Source organism: Chlorocebus sabaeus, chromosome 11 (genome assembly GCF_047675955.1).
Source record: "Chlorocebus sabaeus isolate Y175 chromosome 11, mChlSab1.0.hap1, whole genome shotgun sequence".
Lineage (NCBI taxonomy): Eukaryota > Metazoa > Chordata > Mammalia > Primates > Cercopithecidae > Chlorocebus > Chlorocebus sabaeus.
Genome location: NC_132914.1, coordinates 96,397,960 through 96,421,180, shown reverse-complemented (window position 1 = coordinate 96,421,180; position 23,221 = coordinate 96,397,960). Strand labels below are relative to the sequence as shown.

Sequence of the window (23,221 nt, the reverse complement as noted above, 5' to 3'; positions counted from 1 at the left end):
GGACTTGAAACATATTCTCAAGATACATTTTAAAGAGCCAATAAAGTTGGGAAATAATATAATGCATACTCGAAGTTCCATATAAGGTTTTATTTTACTACTTGCCTAGGCAGAAAATTATCTGCATTATCTGTGAGCCCTTTGGTGGTGAGGATTGTGTCTTATTTGTGTTTGTAACCCATTATCTATAGCAATGCCTGATATAGAAAGAGCAACCAATAAAAGTTTGATGAATGAATGAATGAAAGAGAAACAATGAAAGAATAAAGCAAACAGGATGATATGGAAAGAGCACATCGCTAGGAGTGGGAAGAATTAAATTGCCCATGATATGTCCATGACCTCTATTTACACATTATTAAAATAGTGGATCATAATGCCAGCTGTACGTACCTCATGGGGTTTGTGGGTGTCAGATGAGTTCAATTTAACAAGCAACAAGCATTTATGGTGTATCTGTTATGTATCTGGTACATATTATTTACAGTACCTGATACGTAATAGATCCACCATACATACTGTGCCAGGATCAGGGACCTTCCAAGAATGAATAACATGATCCCCACTTTCAAGGAGCTCACAATGGGAAAATAAATGTCACTAATAACAAAAAAAAAATAAAAGACGATGATGAATGGGAGAAAGAGATGAAGTGTCTATTTGTGCCTCTAGTATCAGAAAAGCCTTAGGAAAGGAAGGTGTAATGGGAGATATGAAATGTGTGAAGCATCACCCAAATACAAAAGACTAGCATTCTCAAACTAGTTGTTATTTTATCACAGATACATTTAAATTATATACACCATGGAATACTATGCAGCCATAAAAAAGGATGAGTTTGTGTCCTTTGTAGGGACATGGATGCAGCTGGAAACCATCATTCTCAGCAAACTATCACAAGAACAGAAAACCAAACACCGCATGTTCTCACTCATAGGCGGGAACTGAACAATGAGATCACTTGGACTCGGGAAGGGGAACATCACACACCGGGGCCTATCATGGGGAGGGGGGAGGGGGGAGGGATTGCATTGGGAGTTATACCTGATGTAAATGACGAGTTGATGGGTGCAGCACACCAACATGGCACAAGTATACATATGTAGCAAACCTGCACGTTGTGCACATGTACCCTACAACTTGAAGTTTAATAATAATAAATAAATTTAAAAAAAAAAAAAGAAAAAAATAATAATAATAAAAATAAATTATTTTAATTCGGACATTCCAGGGTCTAACCTATGCATCTAAGAACATTTTGATGATATCCATGAATTCGTAACACGGTCATAAGGAAAGTGTGATTCTGATGCCAGAAGCCTCCAAGTTGAAGTTTCAGCTTCATTGTGGAGTTGCTTTGCCACCTTACACAGCACATTGCATGGGCCTTTATTTCCTCTTCTGTAAAATGGGGATGATTATATCTGTCCTGCCCAATGAGAATTAAAGCAGATATATTATACAAAAGCACTTTATAAATTTCAGAGTGCCATATAATATGTCATCTAGGGAAAAACGCTCACCTTTGTGAACATGCTTTTATTAGAAGTTTAGGGCTGTAATTGCTCAGTCTTTCTGGTAAATCAATCAAATGCTAATATATCCTGAATCTATATCTGAAGCTTATTGTCAAAATTATCCTCAAGCGTGATGATCTGATGCTATTGACACAAGGCATATGAGATCATATTACTTGCCACCATCGCCTTGTTGCCATGGTAACCATAGCAGGCTGGCAAGAAAGCTCCCTGACAGTTGAATTGGAAAGAACAAGAAAACAGCCCACTTCCTGCATTAAATGAATTACAAGTACGTGTAAAGAAAGAAAAGAAAATTGCTAACCCTTAATCAACTGCTTTTATTTTTTACACTTATAAGGAATACAGAGCCGAGTAAGGGACCTCGCTTTCCCACACACTGGGGTTCAGTACTTTCATGAGGTTGGAAGGTGGCATTTAGGTATTGGCTATGGAAAAAAAAAAAAAAAAAAACCTTAAAATACACATTAGCTTATATAATAGTCTTCTCTCCCAGGCTTGTGCAGTATTAAGCGGCAGCTGAGTCAAGCCTCTTTCATTTCTCTGGATGCAAAGCCAAAATAGAAAGCTATGAGGACACTAACAAAAGTATCCTTCAAGCCTGAGAAATAGAAATTATACTCTTAAAAATACCTTTTAATATTATATAAGCCAAATAGTGAGGACCTGGGAAATAAGTTCTGACCTGGAAATAAGATTTGCTTTTGCTTTAACTTTGCAGGTCTCTGATACCATTAGAAAATGGAATTTTTAATATAATTATTCAACTTGAAAGTGAATTTCATGGAGGCAGAAGGAGCATTCTGCCATTCTATAGTCAGGTTTTTAAATTCAGTGTTGTTTGGTAAAAATTTGCAGAGTTCTGGCTCCATGCCAGGTACTGAGGACACCAGGTGGATATAAGACATGGTTATTGTCCTGATTGCCTTCCAGGGGCACAGATGTGCGGGCAGATAGCTTTGATGCAGTGTGATAAGGGCAGTGATGGATAATGGTTTGTGTAAATGCTCCCAGAGCACAGAGGAAGGCCATTTAATTAGAATGGAGAGCAGAAAAGGCATCCTGGAGAAGGAGATTCCTGAGTCAAGTCTAGAAAGAAACATAATGGGGTAATCAATACAGTGAAGCAATGGCAATTTTAATAGTTTTTATCAGTTTTTTCCCTTCTTGAAATACTTCAAGTTACAGGAAGTTATCAAACAAAAAAAAAAGTAGAAATTCATAACACACTCAGATACACCCAGCATCCTTATTAATGACAAAAGCCATATTTCTGAAAGAACATTTAGTGTTCTAATATTTCTCAGAAATGCTTTTATTTTTCAAGTCAAGCAATGGAGAAACTTCCTGCTTCATATTACTATATAAAAACAAAGTGAATTTTCATTCTTTGCTTTTAAGCTCGACCTAGTGGCACAAAAGAAATGAGCATTAAAAGGGTAAATGAGTAAATGACCTAGAATGATGATAAATATTTTAGAACTCTTCAAAATATAATTCTCCAATCAGTGCTACCACTTCTGTCTCCACAGCAGAAAATGTCAGTTTTCATCCAACTCTTGGCATGGTTTCTTGGCTTCCTTTGATATCAGGCAAGATGTGTTTCTATGATAGAATTTATTCCCAACTGCCGTAGGCTTATCTGATTTTATAGTGGCAATTTTACAATTTTCTTAAAAATCTAATTTATTTTACCTTGGGCTGATAGCAGCACTCAGTAAGGGATAATTGACCAGTACTCCTCAAGTTAGGAGGTAAAATCCACTCATTGAACTCACATCTTCACTTGCAGTTTCTCATCTATCTGACAACACCTAGCCAGGTTTCAGCTTTGCTATCAGAGAACTTTAAAAGCAATGTAGAAATACTACCTAGATAACTAGTAAAGATGTGGGCATCTACTCTGGGCCCAGAGTTGGCTCTCTTTCTTATATTTATATTTGTGGTCATAAACCCTGCATCTAATTTCAAGTTCTGTCACTAATTAGCTCTTTGAGTTTTGGCTGGTGTTCCTTTCTCTGGGCCTATGTTGAGTTTTGGCCACAGTTACCTTCTCTGGGCTTCCCTTTCCTCGGCTTAAAGCAAGATGATAGTACTGCACAGAGGTGCTGTGAGGGTTAAATGAGATTAGTGAATATCAAAGAGTTTCCCCACTGTAAGGGGCTGTAGATGGAAACGTCTAATGATGCTTTAGTGTATTGGTTAAGATGACATAGTGTGTTGGGTAAGTGCATGAAGCCAAATGCTAGATGTAAATGCCAGCTCTAAAATTTCCCAGCTGGGTGACCTTAGTCACACCTTACATCTCTGTGCCTCAGCTTTTCCTTTTTAAAGTGGGGATAAATGAATAAATAGTAAATAACATTATTAGACACTTACATGTATTTTGAACCCTGCGAAGTAGGCAACATTATCTCCGTTTCATAGACGAGGAAATTGAGGGTGATGAAATTATTCTTCATTCTTACAGATGAAGAATCCAAGAACCCTAGGAGATAACTTCCTCAAGCTTCTAGCTAGGAAATTATGGACCAGACCTCTGTCTTGGGTGTGTCTGTCTCCAAAGCCCATGTCCTGTTCCACCATACTCTGCTGCATCTAACTCAGGGCCTGGCACGTAATGAAAGCCCACCCATTCATTTCCTTTATGTTTATTGCACTGATGTTATATGTAATAGGCAAGGTAACCAGTAGCCAGCTAAGCCCACAATAGGAATTGCTTTACTTGATGAACCAGTTAGCTTCCTTTGTCATTTAATAAAAACAGGCATCCTGAGAGAATAGGACAGAAGCTGGGCAAGTGCTGATGGTTGAATAACAGGACAGAAAGGTCCAGAGCTTGGGAACATTCTACAGCTCAGTGTGAGTTCCCTGGCCAGCCAGGGAGCAACCTTGAGGGCAGGTATCAGAGTGAGAAGAGAAAGAAGGTGAAGATAGACCATCAGTTCATATTTAAGCTTTAATTCCACCCGCGTGACAGGAGGAATTTCCTGCTCAATGACAGCTGTGACTTCTCTGAGGCCATTTACTTCCCTTCCTCATTCCCTGTGAGTGGTCAGTACCATGTATCTCACCTTCCCTTCTCTTTGGTCCATTCCATGTATCTTGAGTGCTCATCTTTGCTCTCTCAACTTCTGAAATGCCCTAAAGAAGAACCCTGTTATGCCCATAAAGTGTCCTACTGAAAGCTTTTTCTTTACTCCTTTTCCATTTTTCTGTCAAACACCTTTACAATTGTCTCTGTACCCTCTGTTCTAAACTTTGTTTCATACTTTTTCTCAGCAACCATTTCTTTAGTCACCTACCTTCTTATCTATTCTCTTTTTAGCTCAAATCCTGTGTTCATAAATAAAATTGTCAATCTTTCGTGAAACAAAACAGAACAAACACTACCTTCTTTATCTATTTAGAATTGGTTTTACTGTCTCTAATCTATTATTTTCACTAATATAAGTACCCAATTCAGTGGCTATCATTGCTGAATGTTATTTATGAACCCCAGTCTTTCTTCAGGGCCCCAATTCCTGAAGGCAACTTTTCCAGATTCATTCATGCTTTCATTCATTTATTTATACATTCTTCAAATATTAATTGACTACTACATGTTAGTTACTGTGCTGACTACTGGGGACATTAGGTAGACAGATGATTACTATCCTCAAGGTACATAGTCTAGTTGGAGAGAGAGAGAACTGAACCACTGGCTAAAATGCATTGTGATCACTGCATGGAAGTTTGCACAAAATGCATTTTCTGTCATTCTGGCTTATCTTCACAAGCTGAATCTTCTGTGCCTCTTTCAGCATCATCACCTACTATGATGGTTCACTGGAAAAGAGTGACTGGAGTAGGAGTCACAGGGATTAAAGATGCTACTATTGCAGTAATGTTGCTATGTTACCAGGATAAGGTCATTTGAGCCTCACATCTCTTAATCTGTAAGAAAATGAACCTATTCTTTATTCTTTATATTCTTCCTGGGAGGCCCAGGGAAAGTTTCAGTGAGAAATACACAAAGATATAGATATCCTGGATTTTAAAGATTGAGATAAGTTTAATGTGTCTATAGTTTTAAAAAAATCTTTGTTTTAATTATTGTGTGTATTTATTTCTGTCTTCGTCTAGCACTTCTGTTCTCTAGATATCTATGTTATTTATCTACTCAGACCTCCCTGTGTCTTTCTGGGAGTACTTTCTTGCAGGAATTTATCTCATTCTTGCAGCCTGACAGAGGAAGGAACTGAACTGCACGAAAATTGTGGCTAACCTACAAGTGAGCCTGTGTTACAACTCACTCAACTGAGTGAATCTGCGTCCCAGGCCGAGCAATGTCTGGATAGCTTGGTCTTGATGCAAGGCTAATCGTTTTTAGTTACTAGTTTCCACTGCATCCTCTGAGTATAAAGATTATTAAGATTACATAAGGCATTTCTGTTTTCATTATCCTCTACTTTGGTCTAATGTTCCAAAAACGAATGCCAGATTTTCTTTTTATAGAAATAGATACCCCAAAGACAGTCTTTGTGATGTTACAGGCTGTTGAGTATGTCTATCGAACATTTTCATTTGCACTTCATTTATAAGTCTGAGGCAGCACAGTGGAGGTTTCTAATTAATCATCTGGCATTCAGATCGGCTTCTCTGTGCAGGAGTGTATCAGTTTCCCATTCTCATCACTTCTACAGGGCACCGCAACCCAAAGAGTGAGGGTGTAGCTGCTCCCCTTCAAAAACAAGAAACGGCTCCTGAGAGGCAGGTGTAAAAGTGGGGTGATGGGATCACTGTCCATTAGATATTACTGTATTTATTATATTAATTTATTAATTATATTACATCTTAATATTAAAGATGCTTTATTTTATATTTATTATTAATTTCTATATTTTCACTATATATATTTTTTATATCCTGAGTTTACTGTAATTACTTCAGCTGCAGCGTCCGTCATTCATCCATCATTGTGGTGTAATCGAGTAGGGAGCGGCAACATTGCAGCCAGAGCAGACGTCTGGACCATAGTTCTTGCTCCAACCACTATTCTCAAGATAATCAGGGCCAAGACACTTAACCTATCAGCCTTTATTATTCTGTGAGGTATTATAACTGAAAGCTAAATGAGAAAAAATGTTCTACAGATAATAAATCATGATTCTGACTAGTGTTATCAATTAGTAACCAAATTTTAAGACAACTTTTTTGTAGCACAACAAAACAACAATGATTAACAATTTCTTGTATATTCCAAAATGACGAAAAGAGTAGAATTGGAGTGTTCCTTACACAAAGAAATGATAAATGCTTGAGGTGATGGATACTGATTTGATCATTACACTTTGTATGCTTGTATCAAGATATCACATATATCCCATAAATATGTATAACCATTAAGTACCCATTAAAAAAGACACCTTTCGAAACTGACAACTTTAAAAGCACTTCTTGCCCAACTTTATCACACATATTATTTCTGTTGTATGAGTATACAGGCTTAGCACTCTTAAAACATTATCTTTCAAGACAAAATTCAAAACACAATTTAGAAGAATACATGGCTGTAGTCCACTCAAGTGTAGAAGGACAAGAATCCTCTGACGCTGGTCCTAACTCTGGATTTTAACGAGAAGCACATAGTGGCATCTCAGCTATGAGAACTTCTAATCTGTAACTTTTTAGCTATTCCAAATTTTTTCCACTATACCATGATGTTGGCTGATGATGCTTAAGTAGACTTTGGTTGTGAAGATACTAGAATAATGGGGAATTTCTTTATCTTGCAAATTAGGCTGCCAGTAGTAATTGATCTCCTAGTGCCTGTTGGAAAAAAATCATCCTCAGATGGTACCAATGAGCATTTCTATTGAAGTAGAGATCTGAGCCCTTGCAGAGACCCCTAGTAAAGGATGTGTCAGGGAGGGTTTCTCACTCCGTGTCACAGACTGTCTAAGGTATATGTATTTGTTTGTGCAGAGCTATATTCCTAGAAACCACTCATCTTGTTGGAGACCAACTTCAAAATTGGGTCTTAACCTGAATCAGCCTCTTCAAAATCAGGTCACCACCAGTTCTCTCACTCCTTAACTATAAACTACATGAGAACAAGGACTATGCCTGATTTTCTTAACCCCTCTGTCTCTACTGTGTAATAGGGTACCAGGCAGTAGGAAGTAAAATTTTGTTTTTAATAAATTCACCAGAGCAAGGGAATTAGTGTTGCCTGTGACACTGGGTTGTCTGTAAAACACTAAAGCTACACCCCCTAAGACTTTCTGATGTAGAATCTGGCTTTCTGATCTTGTCGTGTTTTTGCTGTCACTTTTACTTTCTAATTATGAGATGTTTACTGTTCCTGTCCCACAGGAACTTACCGACTGAAGATGCTAGTGTGTACACATGAAAAAATGGGTACCCAAGCAGATATTTTCCATGCTCTTGGGGGGCAGGATAGAAAGATGAAATTTGTTTTAGTGTTCTCCAGAGTGTTAACTGCATAAGAGCCCTCAAAATATATAATAACTAATTTCTACTGAGTTTAATAGCATAAAGAACAAAATGCTTTTCTAGATGGTCTCCCATTATTTCTTTCCTCTGGATGGATCTAGCACTTTATGTCCAGCTAATTGAAGATTCAAATTTCAAAGTGTTCAGATTTACAAATAAAACCCCACAAAACCATGTTCATTTAACAAATATTTACTGAACGTCTACTGTATGACAGGTGCTGTGCTTAACCTGGGGATAAAATACTGAACAAATTACCGAAAGGCAGTCTAGTCTGTCTTTATAGAGCTGGCAGAGAAACACATGATTAGGTGATTCTGTGGACTACTTAGTAAAAGCTGCTGACCCAATGCAGGGGCATCAAGCAACAACTCTCAGAGGAAGTGATAAGCAGGACTAGGAAGGTCAAAGTGAGGTAAAGAAACAGTAGTCAGAGGAGGTAAAGAGAGAGAGAGGAAGAATTCCAGGTATAGAGAAGGTTGTTCCAAAGGCCAAGGAGTAAGAGGACATACAACCTTCAGGAAACTCCCTGTAATACCATTCAATTCCACAAGGATTTATTTGGCATCCACTATTGGCCTAACCCTCTACCAAGTGCAAAGGATGCCTATTCACACATTGTCTTGCTCTGAAGGATATATGGGCTCGTAGAACACTCAAAACTTGAGACCTGAAGTAATAAGGGAAAAACAAACAGCTGATCATATAGAATAAAGTGCCAAAATTGGGCCTAGAGGATCCTAAGTGGTGAAATGGAACAGATCTCAATATTGCCTAAGGCCAATCTAGAGGAATGTGTTACACAATATGTAATAAGCTATAGACATTACTGCTGTTTACCATTTAATGTCTTTTAAAAAGTAAGATTAGCAAATAACTTCTGAACGCTTATTCTTGCGCACCACAACCTCACTCCCCCAACATACACATACACGCATGTACCCTCAATATCTCATCTGTGACCAACTTGCCCTCACTTGATCTTTATTATCTGTCATCTACGCTATTGCAAAAGCCTCATAGATCTACCTACCCCCAATCTATTCTTTTCAAATTCATCCTTCATCCTGCTCTGAGCGTTATCTTTTCAAAATACATATCTATTAATATCCTTTGCCTAAGTTCTGCGAGAAACCTACCAGAATACAGTCCAATTTTATCAGCATGTCATTTGAGCCCCTCATTCTCTGATTGCCACACTAGATTTGCACCCTTGGAAGACAGAGACTGTGTTTTGTTTTATTTATCTTTATATATCCTCAATTGCTAGCAAGTATATAGTAAGTATTAGATTAAACTGGTATACTTGAGAGAATGTAAATATGTCTCTGTGTATGTGTTCATCTATGTCTAGCTAGCTAGCTTCTAAATTCTTGTCCTCCAGGAGCTTACAATGTATTAATTGTAGTAGGTAGGTATTATGTATAATGCATTGACATATTAGAGCAGGTGAAAAAACATTTACTTGCCCTTAAGGGGTTTAATAGTTTCGTAGAGGAATGATATAAAAATGAGTCAAAAAGATGAAGAAGATGAAAAGAAGATGAGATAAGAAAAGGCATCATGACGATTGACAGGTTGATTGAATCCCTTCCTTGTTCTAAAAAGTATTTAAAGTAGCTTATAGGATAACATAAAAGACATCAAATAATTTTAAAATGTATACGTAAGATGAAAGTGAGACATAGATAAGGGATATCAGTTGAGTTGGACCTTGAAAGATCAGTAGAATTTTTAATATTGCAGGAAAAAATGAGATCAAGGAGAGTACATAAATCAAGATAGGAGAGATGTCGAAGGAGTTCATGATGGGTAACCTCAAACTACTCAAAATAGCAAGGAATTGTGTAAGACTGAGGGGTGTCAAGGTAAGACCAGAGACTTGGGGAATTGTTATGAGGGAGTTTTTGTAGGAATCTCCAAGAAAGAGAATTGCTGTGCAGTTGACATAGTGACATTGACCAGCTTGAGGAATTGTCACATGCCAAGGATAGCAGACGTATCAGCAGTGAAGGGCTTCAGGAGTAAGGATTCTGCGCCTCACCCATCCTTGCTTCCCACTTCCAGGCCCTTTATCTCACTCAAGACCTACCCCTCCTACCTCCAGCAGTTTTCCTTTCCCTCTCTGTGGATCCAACTTCCCTCTTCACTAGTGCTTTACCTGCTGCCTGTAAACTCGCTTAAGTGTCTCCTTTTTTTTCTAATTATTGTTTTAAGAGACACAGTTTCATCCTGCTCTGAGCATTATCTTTTCAAAACACATATCTATCAGTCACCCCGGCTGGGGTGCAGTGACGTGATCATAGCTCACTGCAGCCTCAACCTCCTGACCTCAAAAAATGTTTCCTCCCATCTCAGCCTCCCGAGTGGCCATGACTACAGTGCGTACCACCATGCCCGGCTAAGAGTCTCCTATTCTTTTAATTTTTTTATTTTTTGAGACAGGATCTTGCTCTATCACCCAGCCTGGAGTGCAGTGGTATGACCACCGTTCACTGCAACCTCTGTCTCCCAGGCTCAAATGATGTTCCTACATCAGCCCCTGGAGTAGCCGGGACTACAGGTGCATGCCACTATGCCCAGCTAACTTTTTTATTTTTTGTAAAGATGGAGTTTTCCTTTGCCTAGGCTGGTCTCGAAGAACTTGTGGGCTCAAGCAGTCTGCCTGCCTTGGCCTCCCAAAAAACTGGGATTACAGGCATGACCCAATGTGCCCAGTCACCTCCTATTCTCACGAGTGAAAAAAAAAAAAGAAGAAGAAAATAAAGCAACTTCCTGTGATCCTGTTCCTTCTTCAACTGTGCTGCACATTTTCTCCTCCCTTACTTAGATTTCTCAAAACAGTTGTCTACATTCATTGTCTCCACCCCTTTTGTCTCACAATTCTCTAATCTGGTTTTGGTACCCACAATGGGAAGTATCCCGGAAAGACTCCTCCTGGGGTCCTCATGAGCTACTGTATTTTACCAAACCAGAGGGCCTTTTCCACTTCTGTTAAGACTTCTCTGCCATATTTAACAGTTGGTTCATATCCTTATTTATGAAACTCGTTAGTTACCCTCTTGGCATCTGCGACAACACACTCTCCCTCTTTTCCTCATTACCTTCATCTTTTCCTTCTTTGTCTCATGGCGTTTCCCCATTCTTCTCAGTGGTGCTTTTATCCATTTCATACAGCTACCACCTCAGTCCTGATCATCCCCAAATCTACAGCGTTAGCCTGAACCTCTCCCCAAACTTCAGCCTCCTCTCACTGTCTGCTACATCCCCTTCTTCCAGTTCCATAGGCCCCTAAGCATGTCCCAAACACAACACTGCACCTCCAGGCTGAGTGCAGGGGCTCACGCCTGTAATCCCAGCACCTTCGGAGGCTGAGGTGGGTGGATGGCCTGAGATCAGGAGTTCAAGACCAGCCTGGAAAACGTGGCGAAACCCTGTCTCTACTAAAAATACAAAAATTAGCTGGGCATGATGGCTCACATCTATAATCCCAGCTATTCAGGAGGCTGAGGCACAAGAATTGCTTGAACCTGGGAGGTGGAGGTTGCAGTGAGCTGAGATCATGCCACTGCACTCCAGCCTGGGTGATAGTATGAGACTCCATCTCAAAAACAAAAACAAAAACAAAACACTGTACCTCCAAACCCTCTACCTCCTCCAAAAGTCTATTTCTCACGTGACTCCTTAATCATCAGTTACCCAAACAAGAGCACTGACAGTTATTCTTAACACTTGTCTTCTACCAATACCTATATGTCATCAGTAATCAAGTCCAGTCAGTTTTGACTCTGTAGTATTTCTTTAATACATCACCATTCCTGCTGCTGCTGTCCTAGTCCAGGCCTTCATTGTCTCTTGTATTATGGCTGCAAAAACTCTTTAAATGGGTTTCCAACCTCTAGTTTTAGCCCTTCATATCCACACTTCAGATAGCCACTGGAGTGTGCTCTCTACATTGTAAATCCAGCCATCTCCCTTCCAGGCATAAAACAACTTGCCAACTGCCCAGAACCACAGGATGAAGCCCACTTCACATCATTGCTTACAAGGCTCGCTACCTGGTCTCTCCCTCCCTGTTTCTTCCACCCGGTTGACTGTAAACTGCTTTCTGGTTTTCACTCTCACTGTACTGTTTCTTTTCTAATTACCATTGTTCATGTTGCAACCGATCCATGCAGTGCCCTCTCTCTCTCTTGCTTCAACCATTGTCTGTATTATGGTTAACTTTTCCTCATCACTTAGCAGGTAGCAAAGATATTCCCTTTCCCAAAATGTGTTTCCTTATCCAAAGCTGTGTACTTCAGGAATCTTTTCTCTGTATAGCCATAATCATTATATGTGCTTCATCAAAAAAATAGTCTCTTTGACCAGGCACAGTGGCTCACGCCTGTAATCCCAGCACTTTAGGAGGCTGAGGCAGGTGGATCATTTGAGGTCAGGAGTTTGAGACCAGCCTGGCTAACATGGCAAAACCCAATCTTTACGAAAATACAAAACTTAGCTGGATGTGGTGACATGTGCCTGTAATCCCAGCTATTTGGGAGGCTAAGGCAGGAGAATCACTGGAACCTGGAAGGTAGAGGTTGCAGTAAGCCAAGATCATGCCACTGCACTCCAGCCTGGGCGACATGGCAAGACTCCATCTCAAAATAATAATAAAAATAATCTCTTTATGTGCCTTCTGATCCCACCTCCACCTTACCCCTCCCCCAATGACTTTGAGCTTCTTTAGGAGAGAGACTGCCTCAATCACTTTTGAATTCTCAATACTTAAAGTGTGGGCAGCATGGTAGCACTTCAGTAAATGTTGTGAAATGGTAGTGTGAGTGAAGGAGGGAATGAATGAATGGGTGAATGAATAGGCGAATGCATAAAGAAGCCCCAGAAGTCTAGGCAAGTTCAGTGTTTCCCGTTGCCCTCATAATTTTTAAGGCAACCTCTAGAACTAAAACTAAAAGTGGAAATTATCTCTAATTAACATCTGGCCAAGCATTATCCTTGTTAGGGTTAAATGACCTCAGTAGTTTCCAAGGGAATGGCTCCCATTACTCCTTTTCCACCCACTTGGAAAGGTAAAGATAAAGCCACAGATAATTGGATGGTAAGCTATTCTTGAGTCATTCCAACTATGTTCCTTAACTGGGCTTACCAACTGCAAGCAGAGCTGCTGCAAATATACCTGTGAAGTGAGGCAAGGACCAGGTGATTATGCAAACCTTACATCCTGGGAGTGCAGCCAGCTACATAATATGTGGAGCTCAGTCCAAAATGAAAATGTGGGGCCCCCTATTCAAAAGGCAGGGGAAAGAGTGCCATTAAAAATACATACAAACCTTTTTCCTTTTGTGGTCTCTCTTTAGATTTGTCATGGTGTTTTTTATTTACTATTTAATGTTCTGTGTAAAGAAAAATTAAATTTTTATGTTATTAGCATGAATTTTGTCATTCATTTTTATATTGCGCAATGCTACTTTTAGATGAAAATGTTAAAGCATTTAACTCCTGTGAAGGATCACCAAATTCCCCAGTTTATATTTTGTATTTTTTATCCAAAGGATGCCTTGAGCTGGTCAAAAAAGACAAATACAGGCCAAACCCGGGAAGGTTAGAAGGAGGGAGAATGCACCAGGCATGGAGCCAGCCAAAGGAGCATTCCAAGGCACAAGACACTTGTAGTGAGAGCGCAGCCCCAAGCAGGTGCCATGGACCCTGCCTCCTGTGCAGGGCACAGGTGCCCCACTGCCAGGCCCCCACCACTCTCCAGACTACCACAGTGTCCTGGATAGAGCAAGGTCCCGGGAAGTCTAACCAGGCATCTCTTTTACCCAGTGGCCCATTACCTCCATCTATAGCAGACAGGGGACCCCCTCTCCAAGGATTTTTAAATCTCTCCATCAGGACATGCTTGATATCTGGAATGGGATAGCTTCTGGCTGGTCACCCATTTGATTTGGTATGGTGCTACCTGTTAGGGCGGGGATGAGTGATGCCATGCTCGGCCCCAAGGTGCCATGGGCTTGAGTGCTCCACCCAAGCCCTCCCTCTGCCAGCACCCAGACTCCTGCTAGGAGTGAAGGATGGCAGCAATTTTAGGACTTAACAGAGAAATGGAGGTTGGGCAGGACCAAAGATAGAGAGACCAATGAAGAGAGTCTCTGGCAGAACCCATCCTGGAGATGCAACAGGAAGCAAGACCTCCCATGATCTAAGGTGCCAAGCCCAGCCTTCAGACTTCACTTATAACACACAAACTCAAAGAAAAAACTTAGGAAGAACTTCAAAACAGCAACCACAGAACATTAAACCCCAAATGCAGGGCTCATAGAACATGGGACCCTGTGGGATGCCAGATCAAGTGACTTGCCCAAGCCCACAAAGCTAAGTAAATGGCAGAGCTAGGGGGAAAAAAAAAAACCTGAATTTTTCCTCCATCACACATGCTGCCTGTTTCAGAATAGACTATTTCCAGCAAAAACAACATGAAACTAGAAGATTTACAGTGCTATGTTCTAAAAAAAAAAAAAAAAAGTAGTTCCTAGCAGGCATGCTTTATTTTTAGCAATTTTACTTTAGAGTTTATAAAGCAACTTCATAAACATTATGTCACCACATCCTTAAAAGATAAGCATTAGTGTTATCCCCATTGTACAGACAAAGAAAGACGATTGCTGATCCTGAGTCATACTGCTATTAAAGTGCAGAGCTGTAAGGTGAACCCCAGGAGCACTCAATTCCTTTTCTTTTTTATTAATAATCCTCAATCTCTGGGTAGAAATGGTAGGAAAGGAGGTTCATGGGGAAGGCTGGGCTGGCAGAGAGAGACTCCATCCATCAGATCTGAGGCAATTCCATGCAGAAGAGACCTGTCGAAGCTATGGGAAGCCGGTGGGGTGAGGAGAATCTGATTCCAACACCCACCTTCGTGTCCACAGCAGCTCTGCCACTTACTGTGAGATCTCAGCCAAGTTCCTAGTAATCTTTATGCTTCCATTTTCATATCTGTAAAATGGGGATGATAATAGTGATATCTATTTTATAGAATTGTTCAGAGGATTAAAGCACAGTGTCTGGCCTGCAGTTAACTCTCAATGAATAACCGTTATTGTTATTATTAGTAACAGTAATAATTTTGTTGGTGGAATTAGCTGACTAAGCCCAGGTCTCCTCCCTCTCTCACCATTATGTAAGTGCACCTCTCAATACTGAACACTTAGCCGAGGAAAATGACATTACTCCCAAAGCAAGAAGAATTAATTATTCTTCAGGCAATATGAGTGTATGAGTAGATGTACTCCTTGTTAGAAGCTCCAGAACAGATGTTGTGTTAGAAGGGAACATCTGGTCTAGCCGTCTCATGGCTCAGTTGAGAAAATTAAGACCTAAGGGAGTTAAATTACCTTTTCAGATTTATACAGTTAATTAGTAGTAAGCCGGGACTCCTAATCCTATGCTCATTTCTAATGACTGTTGCTTCTGTTAGACAAAACAGAACTCTATTACTATCATTGATTTGAAGTATACTTCTGATTTTTTATAATGTTGTATGATTATGAAGAACTGTATATTCTTTTTGTTTTGGTTTTTATAATTAGTCCTTATGATCATTATAATTATTATACTTTGAATAATGATTTAAACTTATCTGTGCTCCTTGTACACGTAAATTGAAGGATATACCAGTATTATTTTCACAGTATGTTCTCTTTTTCCTGCCGGATAGGAGATATTTTCGAGCCATATGGGATCCTAATTCTCTGAATGCTTTTAGATTATCAGATGTCTCAACTGACAGTCCTGGATGAAAATCAAATCATGAGAATTTGCAAAACTGAAAAAAAAATTAAGAACATTTTGGTGTTATGGTGTACCAGCAATTCCATCTTTATCTTTCTTTCAATTAGTGGGGAAAAACACATCAGGCATCCTGCATATTAGAATTTCCAGCTCAAACTTTTCCGTGCTTTTCCTATAAACTTACTTAGTGATATTTAGACTAAATGTTTTTTAATGAATCTAAAAAACTTCATGTTTTTACTTACAGAGTCATTCTTTCAAGCTTTTATTTTATTCAACACTTAGCAAACAGATGTTAGGGGAGATGCAAAGATGCTTCAGGCATGATCCTTTCTCCCAAGAAGTTTGCTGTTCAGTAAAGGAAACAAGGCATATAATACCAAGTAGAAAGAAACATGAAATTCTATAGCTGTTTATCACCTCTTTAACCTAGACAGAGTGTGCCCCCTTTTAATCATACACCATTTAGTTAAATATGAGGGCCTTCATGATGCTTTTAGGACCAGTTGAATATTCTGGAAACAAAACTCAGAACCTTTGACTTGAAAAACTAGACAGGAGGACATTTAATTACATTCACTGTGAGAATGGATGTCCCTCCTTTTCTTTTCCCTGTATCTCTTTAAGGTTGAGTAATATTATTCAGTGAAGAAAATGGAGTTTAAAAATGAGAATATCCTTCATGATATAGATGCTATACAAAGGATAAGGATATTTGTGTGCCTGGTACACATTTTCCCTTCATATTCAACCCAAAGACAATTGGTGGTCCTAGCCAGTCCCAGAACAGTTCAAAGCGCTCTTCTTCGTGGAGCTCTTGCTCAGCTTTTAGTTTAGCCCGTCGTTGGGTTAGCCTCCTGCCTGTCTGCCCAGAGCGATCATCTCCTCACACTTAATCCCATTGGTGTGATGCGAGCAAGTTTTCCCATCACCAAATTTTAAACTTGAAAAAGCCAAAACAGAGTTTTCAACGTGGAAAAATATATTTTTTTCCTGAAGACATCTTAAGAAAAATGTCTTCAAGACCAAAACCAAAACTAAAAATAAACATGGGGGAAAGTCAGGAATATTCTATCAGTCAACTCTTTCAATAATCGCCATTCACTGCCCTCCAAAGGCATTCCAGATTAAAAAGGACCTGAACAAAAACTCTGACATCTCAAGAGTTCACGGAATAGCTACACACTAAGGCCAACCTAACATACCCCTAAATGTTCTTATTTTTTCTGCCCTGTTAAGATTATAATGTGTTTAGATTTCAAGAGTAACATTTTTTCCTGTAGAATACCAGGTTTATGTAAAAGTGTGCTTCCCTTAGAACCACAACTTTACACAATCTCTGGATACCTGTCATCTTCAATTATAAGCTGAAACCCACTCCCAGATTTAAAACCTGTTAGTCCCATGAACACTTTGGTAATTTTGCATCTGTTTTGGTTTTTAATAGAAACCAAAATCCAGAGGAAAGAAATTCATTCAAGTAATCTTTTTATGATAAACTCACAATGTTAAGTCAAAATGAGAAGAGGCAGTACTATAATTGACACACACACACACACACACACACACACACACACCCCAACTTGGATGTGATAACTTTCATTCTTCCTAGTATCCCTTCTCTGCTATTCTTTATGTTATCATACCCCTGTCTGCCTAAAATAAATAGTAAATATCCTGTTGCCTCCATTATAACTTCCATTAATTACATGCCACGGTACACATCCCCATCATTATTTCACTGACAGATAAACACTAGTCAGAGCAACTTAGATGCAAAAGATGGAGAGAGCTTTAAATAACTTTTTTCATGCAGAACTAACCCTTCCATGGCCTATCCTTGCCTGCCTCCAGGTGTCCAATGGAGATATCTATCACTGGAGGTCCAAAGACTGCGGGCCCATCGCTGTCGCCTTCTCTGAACAGTTTAGCCACTCGTCCTGAGGAGAGCCCTTTCTTGTGAGCACAGAAGGGTAGCAGGTGAATTTTTCCCTTTTCATTAGGAAAGCAAAAACTTTTCCAGAAGTTTCCCCAATGACAATTTCTGTCACATGTTCAACCATTGCTTTAAAGGGAAGCTGAGAACTTTAGGTTATCCACCCTCTGTAGTGGGAGGTAGTGAGAGGGAAAGGACTCAGCCTCCCAGCAAGGTCTGCCACGACCAAGAAATGGAATTGCTGGGTCCATGAAGTCTGAACATTTTCATTTTCATTTTCATAGGCACTGCTAAATCTTTATTCATAGTTGTATCCACATAGAACCTTTATCAAAGACTATTTTGATTTTCATCTTTGTCATATGGCTTTTCTCTTTGATTCAAATAAAAGATGCATTTGGCTTGGAGGCTTGATCCCCCACTGAGGCCAAGTCCCATAGTTCCCCAAAAGGTCATATTTCATCACATTTCCTTTAGATTATTTATGTATCTAGGCTGTTATTTCTATTTTAATTGTTGAGCTCAACTTCCATACCTTCCAATTTCTCCATCCATTCTCCACACCGAATCCAGAGTATATTTGAAGATGCAAATTAGTATATTTCCTGCAATGTTTCCCATTGCATTTGGAATACAATCAAAGTCCTTATCAGAGTCTGCAAGTCTCTGTATTATCTTATTTTCTGCGTTTCCCTCCCAGGTCTTCTTCTCCCTCAGTCACTAAATTTTATTCTTAGTAGGCTTCTGTTTGTTCCTAAAACATGCCTCGCATTTTTCCTCATCTCAGTGCCTTTGTACTTGCTGTTATTTCTGCCTGGAATGTCCTTGTAACAGCCCTTCTCACAGTCGGGCTGCTCCTTCTGATCCCCTCAGGTCTTAATTACATGTCACTTTCTCAGAGAGACTTTCCTTACCAGTCTCTCTAACACTTGTTATTTATTTTTTTTATTTTAGAACTCCATTGATTCCCTTTATGTCAGTTTTACTATCTGTGTGACCTTGAACTAATTATCAGCTTTTCTGTGCCTTCAATTCTTAGCCTGCTATCTGTAAATAAGGCTAATAATTATATGTACTAACATTAGAATTCATCGTGAACAGCGAACAAGACAAAGTGCTTAATAGCCCCTGCTAATACAGTAAATACCTGGTATGTAGTAAAACTTTGCTAAATAATAATTTATATATTTTTTATTTAGTTGTTTCCCTTTTTCCCCACTAGACTGTAAATTTTAAAAGTAGAGGGACCTTGTCTGTCCTGATCTCAGCGTATCTCACAACCACAGCCCAGTGCCTGGCACATAATAAATGCTCAAAAAATATTCGTTGAACAAACAAATGTTGATAAATTAATGAATGACAATGCCTGCCTCAGTGGTAGGTCTGGACTGGACTCTGTCAGCTCATTTCCAGATTTCAGTGACCTCCTGTCTAAGGCTGCCAGATTAAGTGAATAAAAATACATGATGGCACTTAAATTTGAATTTCTGAATTTTTTGGGAAATTCTACTCCCTTCGCCGCTACCTTCACCCTTAAGAATAAGCACTTCCTCTCATTTCCTCCCTCCCTTTCTCTTCCTCTTTGCTCCTTTCCTCTTGTTTGGCTATTTCTGAATGTAGTTCTCAGTGTCAGGAGACCCCATCATCCTTAAGTCTGGGGATGTCTGTTCTTTGAAGACAACTATATCTTTGATGAATTAATGAGTCTCCTTTTTGACAGGTCTACACTTCCCAGAGGGCTAAATTATCCACCTTCACCATCACAGGCTCCCTAGCCTGGATATCCTTCTCAGGGACTGAAACTCACTCTCTTTTCTCTGGATTCAGAATACATACAGTGTGGGACACAAATGTCCTTAGCTTGTCCCCAGACATCCTCTGCTTTCATTCATTTGTAGACACCCTCCCTCTTAAATCTGGCTTTGATACAGACCTAAAAAAAAGACACACAAACACGATGCTGGCCCTGAGAACTTCATTTTCCCAGTTGACCAGTCAGGTCATTTGACAAGGCACTGCAGAAGAGCTGAATAACCTCTCACAATAACCTAATGCCATGCTGATATTTCCTGCCTCCCAGCAGGAAACATGGCAAGTTAGTTAGTGCTTTAGCCAGAAACACTCTGGGTCACTTTGATTAACATTTTTGGTTCTGGAATACACTAAGGTAGTTTAGAAGGAGAACTAACCAGTTGACCTTTCAGAAGATAAATAATTTATGTGAAATTCAGTGTGTTAGAGAAACTCTGGCAGTCACTCCCTATGGTCTGTCAATATAGATGTAAGCCTGTGTGTGTGAAAGTAGGGTCGTGGGAGTAACTTCTTGGCAATGTTACATATCTATGGACCGGAATCTCCATCCAGAAAATGTCCCCTACTAAACATTTGGTTCTCTTTCTGTAGCATCAGAGTCTGACCAAATAAAACACAGATCCCAGATCCATCCTATACTTACCTTGTGAACTTGACTCAATAGTGTCACATCTCTGAGGCTCAGTTTCCTCCTCTGCAAGATGAAAATGATACCACCCACGTTACAAGAGTGCTTTAAGGTTTATAAATAAGGTGGGCAAAGTACCTGCTACATAGTGAATGCTTAATGGCTGGTAATCTTTTTAGGTACTTCTTTCTGCCTCATTATGTGTGGCTGTGTTGGAAATACCCAGGAGCAAATTCTTTTTGCTTCTCCTGCACAGGAGCCCTTCCTTTTGGAGCTTGCATCAGCATCTACAGTGACAGGGCATTTGCAAGAGCTTGATGAACATACAAGGGCGCCATGTTCCCTGCCAGTTTGGAGCAAGGTGTCCAAACTCACCTAATCCCATCTCACTTTTCTCTTGTTAGGCACTAGGAAATGTTCAGCATATTAGACAGAAGAACAACACTCAGATATCTGCCAAGATTATGTACAGCCTACCCAAGGAAGTTTTTTTTTTTTTTTCAACTTCACAGCTTGTGATTACAAAAGGACACAGGACAGCTGCTAACTGTTTTCCTTTCATCTCCGCTTCTGGCACGTTCTTCTTCTGATAGCTCTCCTGCAACACTTGGTCTGCACCACAGTGGGAGCTAAAAGAGTAGGACAGAGATGCCACCCCAACCCCAGCCACACCCCCTGCTCAGACTCAGCTGCTGGGAAAGACCATTTAAAGCAAATCCTCCCTACCTCTCTGGGGATGGTGTCAACCCAGCGAGACACCACGCTTCAAAAGAAGTTAAAGCTTTGTGGGTAGTTAGGGAACGTTTAGACTAGAAACTAGAAACCCCCGGGTCCCTACCAAGCCTGATTCCAGGATTCAGTGAACAGAAAGGACTGGAGCAGAGGAGGGAAGAATAGGCCAGACAGCTTTCCAAGTTCTCTTCCATAGAGAGGGTTCATTGTTGCTTCGGTATTGTGAAATCAAACATAAAATGCATTGGAACACTCCCTTTCAAATGTGAATTTCAGATGACTCTTAAGTAAAAATATAAATGGTGTGGATATAACCATGTTTTTTAACTCAACCTTTTATCTCCTATGTGATTCCCACTAGAGGTAGTTATAGGGTAAGTTTTGAGAAAGTCTCCTATCAGCTATGGGAACAAGCTACCTACCTCACAGAAAGTTATTGTGAGAATTAAAGCAAGTGATATATGGAAGGTATTAGAACAGTGCCTGACACAGCAAGTGTGCTATTTACACTAATGAACACTAACTGCTATCAGCATGAAAGTTAAAGGAAGACAGTAGGTATTCATCAACTTTATATTTATGCAGATATATGCATCTGGAGAGAAGTAAGCATACAAAAAAGTTTTATTTACATCAACGTTTCTTCTTACTTGAAGGAGCTCTGGGTTAGCATCCTTAGAAATGAAGAATAGACTCCTTCTCTCAAAGCTATAAAACGTTTGACCAAAGGCAGTACAAATTACTGTATAAATTATTTTGCAGTCTTTTACAAATACACATAATTCTAAAACTTACATGAACACATCTTAAGTGAATCACAGTTATAATTTATGATATCACCAAATCCTGCTCTATACTTTAACAAATAAATAGCTGGTTACTTAAATTCCTTCTCTTTCTCTGTAGCTTGACAACAGATGTTTCAAGGGGAATTGGGTTTCAAAAATAAAGAAAACATTGGTGACAGAAAATTCATTGTAATCATGGTAGCTGTTAAATGTATAATGCTAAATTATATCTTAACCTTAAGATATAATTTATCAAAATACACAGCTTGCACATATAAGATGTTGTCTTATTGATCAGTGATGTAATATTTATTTGAATCAATAATCCACATAGTCTGAAGAATTCAGAAAGCTTTCTTCATAAACTAAAAACATGAAAATTTAGTTAAGTTGTATGCAGGAAATTTTATTGCAGTAGACAGAACATGTTTAAATGGAGGATTAGGGTAGAGGCATTTTTTTAGTGTACTATAAAATTTTCTTCCACAGTCATTTCATTAGTGTGAGAGAGGAAGTTAAAGTTGGAAGAAGCACATCATCCATTATTTGATCAAAGTCACCCATGTTTCCGTATGATAAGCTAAATAAAGCTTTGTTCCAACACTGATAGAGGAATAATAAATCTGATATTTATCACAATAACCATTATCATAACCATGCAGAGAAGATATGCATTGGGTTTACTTGTAAATTGATGTCAATTTGACTCAAAGCTCTTATAGAAGCAGAGAGGTAGCACTGTTATTCCAAGAAAATTATGTACAGTTTCATGCTACCATGCTATTTATGTTATAAAAGGCTAAATATTAAAAACAAACTAAAGTACATGTTTTTCTATGTGTAAGTTTGTAAGATCTTGCTGTCATTCCATTATAGAGTGATTCTATTTTAAATATTTAAGGTCACATAAATTGTGGAGAAGAATCTAATTTAGCTAATTATAGAGCAAAGGCAAGTTTCCCCAATCAACAGTTATCCTCTTGATTTTTTTAGTCTTGGACTGGATGAAGGAAGAGAATAAATAACTTTATCCAACTCAAGTTTATATTAAGAATAAGCCAGTTCCCTGTGGTCCTTAAATATGTTTTCCTAACATTTTCTATAATATATAATATGAAGGAAAGCTTGCTAAATGAATAAAATATAATATTAAGTTTATAAAACTAGGAGAAATTTCAAATACAGAGTATGGAGAGACAGAGCCATCAGTACAGACATTTTTGAGATGTTTTTGGTAAGTAGCTGTTTTACTTCTAATGAATCATTAAATACAAAATACTGCTTTTCATTCTATTTGGGCATGCTAACAGTTTATCACAGCAGAAGAAGTTCAGTACCTAAGATATTCTCCCCATGGTCAAAGAAACTTCCACTTTCAGCTATTAGTGCATAAAACATTAGGTGACTTTTTCCATTCCATGATTTAAGAGATCAATAAAGACACCCTGCATTAGACATTTCTTGACAGGCAAAGAACAACTATTCTAAAAATACT

At 39.1% G+C, this 23,221-nt stretch overlaps 1 protein-coding gene and 1 long non-coding RNA gene across 14 annotated transcripts in view; one reads left to right on the top strand and one right to left on the bottom strand.

Moving 5' to 3' along the window:
* The window catches only part of ANKS1B (ankyrin repeat and sterile alpha motif domain containing 1B), a 1,279,773-nt gene that overhangs the window by 898,232 nt on the left and 358,320 nt on the right, over positions 1-23,221 (top strand). The gene's annotated exons all lie outside the window — the stretch shown is intronic.
* Positions 7,677-19,838, bottom strand: LOC140712877 (uncharacterized). Its single transcript, XR_012094687.1, has 5 exons — positions 19,574-19,838; positions 16,076-16,178; positions 15,714-15,830; positions 13,370-13,432; positions 7,677-8,706 (listed from the first exon to the last, which is right to left on the bottom strand). It is a non-coding gene; the product is annotated as an uncharacterized lncRNA (long non-coding RNA).